Source organism: Palaemon carinicauda, unplaced genomic scaffold, assembly GCF_036898095.1.
Source record: "Palaemon carinicauda isolate YSFRI2023 unplaced genomic scaffold, ASM3689809v2 scaffold64, whole genome shotgun sequence".
Taxonomy (NCBI): Eukaryota; Metazoa; Arthropoda; class Malacostraca; order Decapoda; family Palaemonidae; genus Palaemon; species Palaemon carinicauda.
Window position 1 is genome coordinate 263564 of NW_027171916.1, and position 14610 is coordinate 278173.

The 14610-nt window shown below is 34.9% G+C and overlaps 1 long non-coding RNA gene across 2 annotated transcripts in view; it reads right to left on the reverse strand.

The window, feature by feature from the left end:
* Positions 1-9943, reverse strand: part of LOC137637303 (uncharacterized) — a 42545-nt gene extending 32602 nt beyond the window's left edge. The window contains exons 1-2 of one of the 2 annotated variants that reach the window (XR_011043539.1): positions 9914-9943; positions 1526-1821 (exon numbers count right to left, since the gene is read on the reverse strand). This is a non-coding gene — a long non-coding RNA (uncharacterized lncRNA). The remainder of the gene's footprint in view (positions 1-1525; positions 1822-9913) is intronic. The other variant, XR_011043541.1, reaches the window with a different exon arrangement.
* Positions 9944-14610: the final 4667 nt, after the last annotated feature.

Here is a 14610-nt window from a genome sequence, read left to right on the forward strand (position 1 = left end):
TTATAAGACTATATTTTTAGAGCAAAACTTTGTCGAATGATGTTTGTATTTTTCCTAAATATACAAACTTATGTTCTTTTACAGGAGTACGTCTTTAGTGTAAAACATTGTCGAATGAAGAAACCACCTTTCAGAAAAGTTAGTTTTGACACTGATAAATTGGCACAGATGGAAACTAGAGTTCAGTAACATTTCAAAATAGAAAATAGATTCACCACACTGGCAGTAAGTTAGCGAAGTAGTCTTGAATACAGTAGTGTGTGCACTGGAAATGGTACGAAGAAGAAAGAAATGGATCCATCAGGATTGTCAGAGCAAGAATGCTAAGAATGAGGTTAGCAGACAGTTTACATGCTCAGTCCGAAAGGAGACCGAGCACCGCTAATGTAAGAGCGTAAACTCCTATAGTGTACCGAGATGGCTTCACAGTCTGGGTTGGTTCTCGATACCACACCATCCCTCTAACATGTAAAAGGCAGGAGTCTCCAGCGAACCCTGTCGATCGTTTTTCCAGGGCTTCTTCCATGATTTCTCCTTCTTGGAATGAGCAATGTCTACAGAATCTAATAAAGATGTGAAAAGGTGGAAGACTTAGAACACAAGAAGCACACATGCTTCTTCTCGACAGCCTTATTTGGGATCAAAGACTTTGGGAGTCGGAAAGACACAGAAGGGGCAGCTTCAGAAGTCCTGGCCGCAGAAAAAAATCTGCAGACAGATCACCAGCGATGCCCAAGGAAGACCACTTTCCATAGGTTTCAATTGTTGACATCGTTGTAAAGCCACGCAGAGCGAGGGAATGACTGCAAACGGTCAAGACCCCGAGGGGGAGGTACAAAGATGATTACATTATTGGCAGGTATGCACATAAACCTATCACACATTTGTGGCTTTACCCATAACAACTGCATATCCTTGAGTTTTCAATCCAATTCATCCAGTTTTACCCAGAGACAACAGTATGTCAGCCCACTTAACCATTTATTCTAGATCATCATCTCCTTCCATGCCTATTGACGCAAAGGGGCCTCGGTTAGATTTCACCACTCGTCTCTATTTTGAGTTTTGAAATCAATACTTCTCCATTCATCATCATCTACTTCATGCTTCAAAGTCTTTTTCTAGAAAGAAAAAGCAAACAATAAAAACAGCTTGTGGCTGAAATCAAAAGTGAGTGTCTAGCTGACTGTTGAGTGGGCAGGGCTTGGGCAGGGGTTACTCTCCAACCCCTAACAACCCCCAGGAATCATAACTTCCACATTATAGTTTGAACGGCCTTTCCACCTTTACTCAAATCATACACCTATTAAAAGGTCGATGATTTGTACTCATGTAGGAACAAATACGTTTCTCTCATGAAGACATTTGACATAAAATGTTACAATTGAAAACCTACATTTCCAAAGGGAAGCAAAACAAAAAGATACGACATGACCTCACCTAACCTAAGATGGGCATCCTTACCTACAGGGGGTTCTGTCCACTACCACCACCCTTAAAACTTGGTGTCCTTACTTTACCTTACCCTAAGGTAGGCTGTATTCCTGTGATGTTTCCTCAGTCTGCTTCCCTTCTGAAACGTGGTTTCCTTTAGGAAAGTATGACTTCCTGACAGTAATGGACATCAATTCTGTTCAAAACAGTCATGAATGCACCAGTAATAGTTCTTAAGAGGGGAAATGCAGATATATTCGGCATGATAACAGCAACAAAATCCTCACCAACCATGATAATAAGGATGACCTCTTTTGAGCCCTCTGTCGATCATTTTCTGGGGCTTCATCAATATCATCATCTTGGAAGTAGAAGCGTCTACAGGACCTAAAGAAGACAAAGGTTGTAGCTTAGCTAGTAGTAATAATAATAATAATAATAATAATAATAATAATAATAATAATAATAATGATGATAATAACAATTGTTCCACAATAATGGACATATCTCTAGAAATAAGCGTAGATGACTGGCAAAAAAAAATGTCACATGACAGAAAAAAAAAGGCTCTGCTTGGCAACTTGGATGGCGATTGCAAGTGGCAACCAGTTCTGGCACTATAGAAAGTGGGATATTACTGTCTGAAGGCATAGAATTTGGATAATTTTATTCAAATGTAGAACCTAGGTTATGATTAGTCTCCAGCAATAGGATATTCTTCTTCACGCAAGGGGTTAACTACTGCACTGTAATTGGTCAGTGGCCACTTTCCTCTTGGTAAGGGTACGAGAGAGACTTTCGTTATGGTAAGCAGCTCTTTTAGGAGAAAGACACTCCAAAATCAAATCATCGTTCTCTAGTCTTGGGTAGTGCCATGGTGTTACACTGACTTGGGTTAGAGTTCTCTTGCTTGAGGGTACACTTAGGAATACTTCTATCTTATTTCTCTTCCTCTTTTGTTGAAGTTTTTATAGTTTATTTAGGAAATATTTATATCAATGTTATTGTTTGTTCTTCAGATATTCTTTTCCTTATATCCTCTCCTCACTGGGCTATTTTCCCTGTTGGAGCCCCTGGGCTTATAGCATCCTGCTTTTCCAACAAGGGTTGTAGCTTAGCAAGTAATGATAATAATAATATGGGGTTCAAAATATTCTATCCATTACAATCTCCTAATACCAGGGTAAAATTTTACTGTGTTGTAGTACAATATCCCTAAAAAAGAAAATAATAATAATCTCTGGTGTAATTATAGGGGGTTTGAACAATTCCGATGAAAACCGAAGAAAATAGGCTATATGGCAGATATCCTTACTTTTCAAAACTCTAGAAGTTTTGACTGACAAACCACATTTCTAACGAGAATCAAAGATAAGGTTATAACCAAATGTAGGATTCACAACCTAACCTAACGGGTAACACTACAACCATTTCGAATAGTTTTAAATTTTGGGGGATGCGTGTCTAGAGAAAAATTTATTCACACAGAAGTAATTCTTCTTCAAAATATTCAACATAAAAAAAGTCTATAACTGTTTGAGGTAAGAGGAAAGAACCATTAACCCTTTTACCACCAAAGGACGTACTGGTACGTTTCACAAAAGCCATCCCTTTACCCCCATGGACGTACCGATACGTCCTTGCAAAAAAAAATGCTATAAATTTTTTCTTTTTCATATTTTTGATAATTTTTTGAAAAAATTCAGGCATTTTCCAAGAGAATGAGACCAACCTGACCTCTCTATGACAAAAATTAAGGCTGTTAGAGCAATTTGAAAAATATATACCGCAAAATGTGCTGGGAAAAAAATAACCCCTTAGGGGTTAAGAGCTGGAAATTTCCAAATAGCCTGGGGGTTAAAGGGTTAAATTGCCAATGTTTGAACTCAAATTAGACAACTTGATTCAATATCGATCTGTAGCTATAGTTGAGAATAAAACTCTTACATTTAATCGGGTTCAATTTCATAAATTACGTACAGCACACACCCCTTGGACCACAGTATCCTTAACTTGTCCCAAGACAAGTCATAACCCTATGCTTCGCGGTATGTTGATAGTACGGAAGCCATAGGGTAATGTTACACCCTGTTAGATAAGGATACGGCTCCTGACTTAGGTTAGGTTAGGTGGGGAACCTGGCTTTTACATTTTATCGGGTAACTATTTTAACCCTTTTACCCCCAGGCTATTTGGAAATTTCCAACCCTTAACCCCTAGGGGTTTTTTTTTCCCAGCACATTTTGCAGTATATTTTTTTTTCAAATTGCTCTAACAGCCTTAATTTTTGTCATAGAGAGGTCAGGTTGGTCTCATTCTCTTGGAAAATGCCTGAATTTTCTCAAAAAATTATCAAAAATATGAAAAAAAAATTTTTATAGCATTTTTTTGTAAGGACGTACCGGTACGTCCATGGGGGTAAAGGGATGGCTTTTGTGAAACGTACCAGTACGTCCTTTAGGGGTAAAAGGGTTAACCTGCGTTATTCCAATAAACCGTTACTAGTGCATTCTTAAATCTCTAATGACCATCAATTACTGGGTAATAATAACCTAGGTAATCTAATTCTAAGTTTTTATACAGTAATTGACAATTAATGCTTGTATTAGCCCACGGGGCAAATCCGCATAGCAAAACATATTCTACTTGCAATGAGATATTGAATTGCGAGCGAAGAAAGCAAGCAGAGCAATAAACCAATAAGCATACAGCAGAACAAAAAACCAATAAATCATTAGGTTATCATCATTATTAATTGCTAAGCTACAACCCTAGTTGGGAAAGCAGAATGCTATAAGCCCAGGAGCTCCAACAGGGCAATATCTCAGTGAGGAAAAGTATAGAAAAAATTAAATATTTTAAGAACAGTAACATCAAAATAAACATCTCCTATTTGAGCTATAAAAACTTCAACAGAACAAGAGGAAGAGAAATAAGATAGAATAGTGTGCCCGAGTGTACCCTCAAGCAAGAGAACTCTAACCCAAGACAGTGGAAGATCATGAAACAGAGGCTATGGCAAAACTCAAGACTAGAGAACATTTTAATGTTGACCAGGCTGACATGAGTCTTTTTATAGTTTATATATGACCTATCTGTGTTTGACGTTAATAGTTTATATAGGACATATTTGTTTTGACGCTGTTACTGTTTTTAGAATGATATATTGTTAATTTATTTCCTTACTTCCTTTCCTCACTGGGCTATTTTTCCCTGTTGGAGCCCTTGGGCTTATAGCATCTTGCTTTTCCAACTAAGGTTGTAGCTTGGCTAGTAATAATAATAATAATAATAATAATAACAATAATAATAATAACAACAGTTTGATTTTGGAGTGTCCTTCTTCAAGAAAAGTTGCTTACCAAGAGAAAAGTGGCCACTGAACAATTACAGTACAGTCACCCCTCGGGTGAAGGTGTTAATAAAGGAGGCAGTTTTAACACTATGAACAATGTTACGAATGACTCCATAGAAAATGGGATGGAAAGTCTCATTTCCTTTGCGTCCAGAAGTCCTGGCAAACAAGAGCTCCAGTGTTTTGACTATGTTTCCTTACTATTTAAAGGTTTAAAGGCCGCTCATGAATGGCAGAGGCAAGGGACAGTGACATTGACCTAGAGACTGACCATATATACTTATTAGCGCCCAAGCACTCCCTCTACCCAAGCTAAGACCAAGGAGGGCCAGACAATGGCTGATGGATACACCTTTAGGATTCCCGAAAAACCCCCATTCTTAGCTCACAAGGATGGTGAGGTTGCAGCACCAAAGAAACTAACGACTTTGAGCGGGATTCGAACCCCAGTCTGGCGTTCACCAGTCAGGGACGTTACCACATCGGCCACCATATCTCGGTTTTGATATCAGTGACTTTATGATGATGAATGGAGGAAATTAAGTTAAAAAAACATCAAGGTAAATATGTGATACTTTAATTTCTAGCCAAATACACGAGCCATATATCTGTCCTACTTGCTTTCTTGAGTTTTATGCATTTCTGACCACGATTATTGGGGCAAAACACCCAGAGTTTTTTAACAATTATGGGAGACCCCTGTGGAAAACCAGTGTTTTTGAGGTGGTGAAATGCTATACCAAGTGATTTGCAGCAGTAATAATGATCAGAAATTCAAAATAAGTACAAGATAACCAGTTGGAAAAATATATGGTTCATGTAAGTGGCTGCAAATTAGGGTAGTTTGTAGCGCTACGGCCAAAGCGTCCTAATTTGCTTATTATCGCTCCCACTTTATAATATTCCCATTTTCTATGAATGAAAACGGATCTGGCCGTCACCCTACAAAGGCTCCATATTCAGCGATTTCGAATATTAATCATGTAAGTACACATGGATTTCAGTATTTAACTATGTAGTTAATTGTATTGTTGTGTAAGGGGGGGTCCGGAGGGGGGGGGAGACCCCTGGGTAAGGACACGGTTTTTAGCATAGGTTAGGTGGGTTTTTAAAGTTAGCTTCTCCCGCCAAAATCGTTTTTAGAACGACGGCCACAGTTCAGAATATTCCCGTTTTCTACGAGCTCGATTTTAGAACGATGGCCACAGTCCACCCCACTTTATACTATTCCCATTTTCTATGAATGAAAACGGATCTGGCCGTCACCCTACAAAGGCTCCGCAAATTAAAGTATAGTTATCTATGATTCACTCCACGTCCTTTTAATGATTTTTGTTCTGCCATGGCTCGCTATGCTCGCAAAATTAACATTACCTCACTGCTCTTATGGTTTTTTGCTTAGCCGTGGCTCCCTACGCTCGCAAAATTAACATTACTTAAATGCTCCTATGGTCTGGCAAGCAAACGGAGAGTGTTTTCCACATGATCGATTGCCGACATTGATGAAATTACACGAAATTTTGGAAAAAATTACACCAACTTACAAAATAGATTGTATTTCCCTCTTGAAGATATTTTTATGTGATGGTGGTAAAGCTGACATTGAAGATGAGAGAGAGAGAGAGAGAGAGAGAGAGAGAGAGAGAGAGAGAGAGAGAGAGAGAGAGAGAGAGAGAGAGAGAGAGAGAGAGCATTGTAGATCAACATCTGGGAACTTGCGCATAAATATCTGGAAGCTCATAATTGATTTAAAACCCCAGGTAATGATTGTCATACAAAAAACACACCTGGCAAAAGCAAATTCAAGGAACATAATCGCTCGCTTACGACAACGTCATAAATCAAAAAAATGTATTTTTAAGTTATCCATATAGACATATTCATCTTCAAATGCTGATTTTTTTGGCAAAAGTTTCATAATTGTAGCTAAAAAATTGATCGCTAAAGGCGCTAAATTTCCTAACGACATACATTAATATGATAGTGTTTTAATTGATTAAAATGGCTCTCCTGAAAAATAGCTATTTTTGAGTTATGACGACGTCGCAAACGAGCGATATGCACAATAACTGACCATCAATGGAATTAGAGTAAGAAATAGTCTTCACATTTTAATCGACCGATACGTAAGTTATTATACGCCAGCCCCTATTAAACACATAGAGAACAATGCCAAACTAACCAGCACTTGTCCATTTTTTATGGCGAATACCAGTTACACCAGTAATTAATGTATCATATATTAACAAAAGTGAATATAAATATTATAAATTAGAATGGTCCACCGTATATCTTAAGGCAGTGGTTCCCAAACTATCTTACCTGACGCCCTCTTTTAGCTTCCAGTAGACCCGTACGCCCCCAATCCTCTCTTTTTTTTTTTTTACGGTGAAATGATTCTCACATTTATTTCTTAACATTGTACAGGAAAACAGATTTCTGTTTGTATTAAATTTTAATAATGAAAGCCACTCAAACAAATAATAGTACATTCCAGTAGCTAAAAACGAAACATTTGGTTCGAAGTGCACGAAAAAAAGTTTGAACATTAGCAAATTTGCAAAATTGAGTTGCAATTTTAAGAATAGATAATTTGAAAACATGGCATATAATATTTGGAAATACTTATGAGACTAAGGCCCAATTTCTGGTCAAATTTAGTGAGATGGATGCATGTATGTAACGACAGATATTTGTTCTTTTAATGATTTCATTATTCTATTAAACAAGTAATTTCGAGCAGATGACTTCACGCCCCCCTTGTATTGTCCTCACGCCCCCCCCCCCATTTGGGAACCACTGTCTTAGGGTGTTCTGAACGTAATTGATGACAATTTAAATTGCAAAACAATAGCTTTTCAGGTATGGTAGTTGACCCACCATAACTCCGAAAACTAGATTTCTGACAGATATCATTAGAAATATTAAAAGCATCTATTTACTGCATTCATGTTTGATATATTTATGGGTTCAGCTGTTACCAAGTTGTGGAATGATCTTCCTAATCGGGGAGTTGAATCAGTAGAACTTCAAAAGTTCAAAGTTGGAGCGAATGTTTTCATGTTGACCAGACTGACATGAGTCTTTTTATAGTTTATATATGACATCTGTTTTGACGTTGTTACTTTATTTAGAATGATTTATTGTTAATTTATTCTCATCATTTATTTATTTCCTTACCTCACTGAGCTATTTTTCCCTATTGGAGCCCTTGGGCTTATAGCATCTTGCTTTTCCACTTAGGGTTGTAGCTTGGCTAGTAATAATAATAATAATAATAATAATAATAATAATAATAATAATAATAATAATAATTATAATAACTGTTCTGATGTGAATACTTGTGGGGAAACCTTTATTTACAAATTTTAGGTGGTTTAAGGTTCCAAAAGTTATGACTGAAAAACCACAATTTATTAAAATAGAATTTAAATTCAGGAACACCTTGTAGCCTAAGGTTAAGGTGTTCCTGAATTTTTCTCCTATTCGTAAGCGCGAGCTGACGTCATCGATCACGTGAGCGCTAGCGCGGGAATCAAGCAAAGTGAAAACAAACCAGAGCAATGGCTTACGATTACGTTAATTCTTTGGATGAAGCTGCTAAAACACGTTACAATATAAAGTTAAATGCTTCAGGTGAGTAATAAGATATAAAATACAACTGTTCTAACTTCTAGCGACACTTGCAAGTTAAAAATGATGATAAACAATAATTATTTTGAACTGTTTACAGCACACAAGTGTGAGGTGTGATAACCATAATGTGATAAACTGCCACTGACACTGTATTTACTTTTTTACCTGTGATAAAGTGTTCACTACAAATAACCTGACTCTTTGGTGGGGACCATTTGTGTCCATTTTGGTTCATTTGCTGGCATGCTGCAAGCCACTTATCCCTCCTATCAGAGCTTCTGCTACGACTGGGGAACTTGTAGTAAAAATGCAACATCTTTCCTTGCATCATATTGTGATTCTTGCAGTTGAAATAACACATGATGATGGCATAATGGCGAATAATTTAGCTTTAACTGATGACCGTTCATGCAGCACCACGTTGCAGTGTGGTTTGTTTTCACTGCACCACGTGCGGAGCTATTTTGGGAAGTCACGTGACTGCTCAGTTACCCGGATTGGCCGCGATTATCAATTTAATTAAAATGTGGTTTTTCAGTCATAAATTTTGGAACTTTAAACCAACTAAAATTTGTAAACTATTGGTTTCCCATTTGTATATCAGCGGCCAGTTCCACCCGTGTGGATTAAAAATGGACATCAACTAACCTAAACTTTCCCCCCTAACCTAACCAACAGGCCGTGTCCTTACCTACTTACCTAACGGGGGCGTTAAGTTAGACATAATAATACATGCAGGTGGCTGCTATCATACATACATCCCTTAAAAATATAAAAAATATCTATACACAACATTCCTGTTTTTAAAACCAGTAAAAGATACTAAAATAAAGATTTACTGGGCCCAGAAACACTTCATATATTCTTCACTGGGAATATTGTTACAGTAAATATTAACACAACGGACTGGTGCTACGGTAAATATTTACCAAGCCAAGCGTCCCAACCAACTACAAAGGCTCCAGGATTTCTCAAGTCCTTCTAAAAGGGAAATGGCTTTTTAGAAAAACAATTTAGCACATCAAAATGACACCTACAAACAACAACAACAAAAAGAAAAACTAAATTTCACATCAGCCATGAAATCTATAATGAAAATTTCGAAAACTTTTTGGTTGACCGAAACTTGCTAGGCTACGCATGTTGGTGTTAAGTAATAGCCGTGACCTAATACCTTAGTTAAATAGCTAGAATAAGGCTAAAAATGCTATTTAATCATATCATAATTACCAGAAACTAAGATAATCAACGAAATTATCAAAATTACGACATATTTAAGCCGATATACGATATAACAAGACAATTATGGCTTGGGGGTTTTGGGGAGCAACCGGCTATTGCTTACAAATACGGCAATTTTAACAAATAAACTCAATGTTATAAGTGTTATTACAACCATAAGTTAAAGTTTAATAGTAAATTAATATAATTACACAAAAAAATAGGGATAAAATGCTATAATTCATTAAATAATGGATAATAACTTACATGTAAACACCTTAGAAGCACAATTTCCAAGGACCAACAAACTTTTCTTTCGAAACTTGCCAGATTTCCACTGGATTATCGTACATAAACCTTAAAATTATCGTTTTTTCAACCAAAATTATCGTACACACTTTGAACAAGATTATTAAGGAGTAATATATATAGCTTATTTCAAGGTATTTTAGTATATTTGTTTAATTAAACCCACACACACATACATTGTATATACCCAAGGTATATATCGTACATCGTACCGGACCCAAAATAATCGTACATGTATGATAATTATCGTACGGATGGCAACCCTGCTTTCGAATCTTTCTCAGGGTTGCCAGTTTGGCTTTTTTTCAGGCCAAAAAAAACCTAAAATTTGTTCTTTTTTTAATTAGTTGGCCTTTAGTAATATCTTGAAAAAAGCTGGGTCGTAAATACTATATATTTGGCCTTTTTCTACTAATGGCTCGGCCTTTTAAAGCCGCGTTTAATTAAAATAGGCCTTTTCTCATTTACAAATCATGGCAACCCTGATCTTTCTTCCAAATGCCACGTTTTTTCCATTACGTTCAGGTTGATGTTTTCCTTTACATCGGCACATCTCTTTTTTACCTTTTTATTATTATTATTATTATTATTATTATTATTATTATTATTATTATTATTATTATTATTATTATTATTATTATTATTATTATTATTATTATTACTTACTAAGCTACAACCCTAGTTGGAAAAGCAGTATGCTATAAGCCCAGGGGCTCCAACAGGGAAAATAGCTCAGTGCGGAAAGGAAAAAAGGAAAATAAAATATTCTAAGAAGAGTAACAACAATAAATATCTCCTATATAAACTATAAACACTTTAACAAAACAAGATGAAGAGAAATAAGATAGAATAGTGTGCCCGAGTGTACCCTCAAGCAAGAGAACTCTAACCCAAGGCAGTGGAAGACCATGGTACAGAGGTTATGGCACTACCCAAGACTAGAGAACAATGGTTTGATTTTGGAGTGTCCTTCTCCTAGAAGAGCTGCTTACCATAGCTAAAGAGTCTCTTCTACCCTTACCAAGAGGAAAGTGGCACTGAACAATTACAGAGCAGTAACCCCTTGGGTGAAGAATTGTTTGGTAATCTTAAGTGTTGTCAGGTGTATGAGGACAGCAGAGAATATGTAAAGAATATGCCAGACTATTCAGTGTGTATGTAGGCAAAGGGAAAATGAACCGTAACCAGAGAGGAGGATCCAATGTAGTATTTTAATTCCATTTCTTTAATTTTATTTTACTTTTTTTTCACATTTGGTATATATATTCTTCATTTTTTTCTATTCATATCTAAGTTGAAACAATTCCTATTATTTTCATCTGTTCTTCTTCATTTGGCTACTGAAATTATTTAGTTTTTATCTCTTTTTGCAGAAGTCTAGCATCATCACAGAGAAAATTATCTGAAATTTTTATGACTAATATGAATGATAATAAGTTATATATAATAATGATGTGTATACTAATTATTATTATTACCTGCTAAGCTATAACCTTAGTTGGAAAAGCAGGATGCTATAAGCCCAGGGGCTCCAACAGGGAAAATACCCCAGTGAGGAAAGGAAACAAGGAAAAATAAAATATTTTAAGAACAGCAACAACACCCAAATAAACTATAAAAAAATAACAAAAACAAGAGAAAGAGAAATAAGATAGAATATTGTGCCCGAGTGTACCTTCAATCAAGAGAACTCTAACCGAAGACAGTAGAAGACCATGGTATAAAGGCTATGGCACTACCCAAGACTAAAGAACAATGGTTTGATTTTAGAGTGTCCTTCTCCTAGAAGAGCTACTTACCATAGCTAAAGAGTCTCTTCTACCCTTACCAGGAGGAAAGTAGCCACTAAACAATTAGAGTGCATTAGTTAACCTCTTGGATGAAGAAGAATTGTTTGGTAATCCCAGTGTTGTCAGGTGTATGAGGACAGAGGAGAATCTGCAAGGAATAGGCCAGACTATTCGGTGTATGTGTAAGCAACGTAAATATGCGTAGTATATTGGTATTAGCATTAAGTATTAATAATTGTATCTGCTTCCTATTGTCAGTACAGTAGTGAAGCTTCAGAGGAAATACTCTGTATTATTGCTGTATTTAGTTTCCTAATATGTGATTCCAATACAGATTGGAGTTTATAGAATGTCACATTAATTTGTATGTATTTTCTTCTTTGAAGCAACTCTTATACCACATCTGCCTTGTTATTATTATTATTATTATTATTATTATTATTATTATTATTATTATTATTATTATTATTATTATTGTTGTTGTTGTTAGTTATTAAATATTAATTATAAATTATTATTATTATTATTATTATTATTATTATTATTATTATTATTATTATTATTATTATTATGTTGTTGTTGTTGTTGTTGTTGTTGTTGATATTATTATTATTATTATTATTATTATTATTATTATTATTATTATTATTATGTTGTTGTTGTTGTTGTTGTTGTTGTTGTTGTTGTTGTTATGATGATGATGATGATGATGATGATGGTTGTCATTATTATTATTATTATTATTATTATTATTATTATTATTATTATTATTATTATTATTACAAGCTAAACTACAACCCTAGTTGGAAAAGCAGGATGCTATAAGCCCAAGGGCTCCAACATTGAAAAATAGCCCAGTGAGGAAAGGAAACAAAGAAATAAATAAACTACAAGGGAAGTAAAAAAACAACCAAAATAAAATATTTTAAGAACAGTTACAATATTAAATTAAATCTTTCATATATAAAATATAAGAATTTAATAAAACAGGAGGAAGAGAATAGAGATAGAATATTGTGCCCGAGTGTACCTTCAAGCATAGCTATAAATTGATTCAACTATTGTAGCCTACAGTTGTAACGAGTTTGCCTAGCATTTGCATGACAGCAGATCGATCCCCGCCCAGGACCGTGAGTTTAAGCAGTTTACTGGGGAGGCCACTGCTGTGCTTGGGCGCCACAGTCGGCTGTTGGGCTTGCCAGACTGTACCTTCAAGCATAGCTATAAATTGATTCAACTATTGTAGCCTACAGTTGTAACGAGTTTGCCTAGCATTCGCATGACAGCAAATCGATCCCCGCCCAGGACCGTGAGTTTAAGCAGTTTACTGGGGAGGCTACTGGTGTGGTTAGGCACCATATAGGGGTGTTGGGCTTGCCTGGCTGACGTTCTGGTGAGTATTTATTCTACTGGAACTGAAACCAGGCACCTTTAGCTATCAGTCCATATTTAAAAAAAAAAAAAAAGTACCATTTTTGTACAATACACTTTTATAAATATGTTTTCTCTATAGCCTAGTATCTATTTAATCATCATTATTTCTTTTTTATAAATTTTCTTCTTTTTGATAAAGTCAAATACCTTTTGGAAGTCAATTACTATTAAAATTTACAGATATATATTTTTCTGTATGCCTATGTGCTAAATCATTTTTTCTCTCACATTGGTTTGATATTTTTTTTAAAGATAATTGACCAAGTATCTTTAAAAGCATTATACTTTCGTTTTTAATCTTGGGTTTATATCTGTATTGTCTATTCTTACTGCAACAGAATGTTTTCTTAATTCTCTTTTCATCCTCCGCGTAAAATTTCATGTATATCATATACTTTTATTCTGTCCATCTCTTTTTTTGTGAAATTATTTTATTTGCTGTCTATTCCCACTGCATCAAAATTACGCCCTCTTGATTATCTCTTCATATTCCATGTGAATTTCTAAGTATTCTATATACTGTCCATTTATTCTTTTCTTTTTGCTGATTTTGTTATTATTATTATTATTATTATTATTATTATTATTATTATTATTATTATTATTATTATTATTATTATTATTGTTATTATTATTATTATTATTATTATTATTATTATTATCAGCCAAGCTACAACCCTAGTTGGAAAAGCAAGATGCTATAAGCCCAAGGGCTCCAATAGGGAAAAATAGCATAGTGAGGAGAGGAAATAAGGAAATAAATAAATGATGAGAATAAATTAACAATAAATCATTCTAAAAACAGTAACAACATCAAAACATATATGTCGAATATAAACTATTAACAACGTCTAAAACAGATATGTCATATATAAACTATAAAAAGACTGGCTCATTATCAAATCCACATCATCTTAGAAACACTGAAGAGGTTATTAATGTGGCTGGGACCACGGTAAGCGTCTCTTTAAATGAAGCTGGAACTGAAAACAGATACTTTTAACGTTTATAATTCTTTCAGAGTAATAATTTTATATTTACTTTAGTTTCCCCATAATAGAACAATCTCCTTTATAGAAAACGTTACTTACTAATAATTGAACGTATACTATACTAAAAAGTCTTTGGGCCTCTGATTTAAACTATAAATTTCAACCTTTAAACCATGCTACAGTGTATTTCACGCAATAAATAACATTAGTTCATAAATTATAATCTATTATAGATAAAAATACACAGCAATAATTTCATATTTACTTTAGTTTCCCCATAATAGAGCAACATCCTTTATAGAAAACGTTACCTACTAATAATTGAACATATACTATACTAAAATGTCTTTGCGCCTCTGATTTAAACTATAAATGTCAACCTTTAAACCATGCTACAGTGTATTTCACGCAATAAATAACATTAATTCATAAATTATAA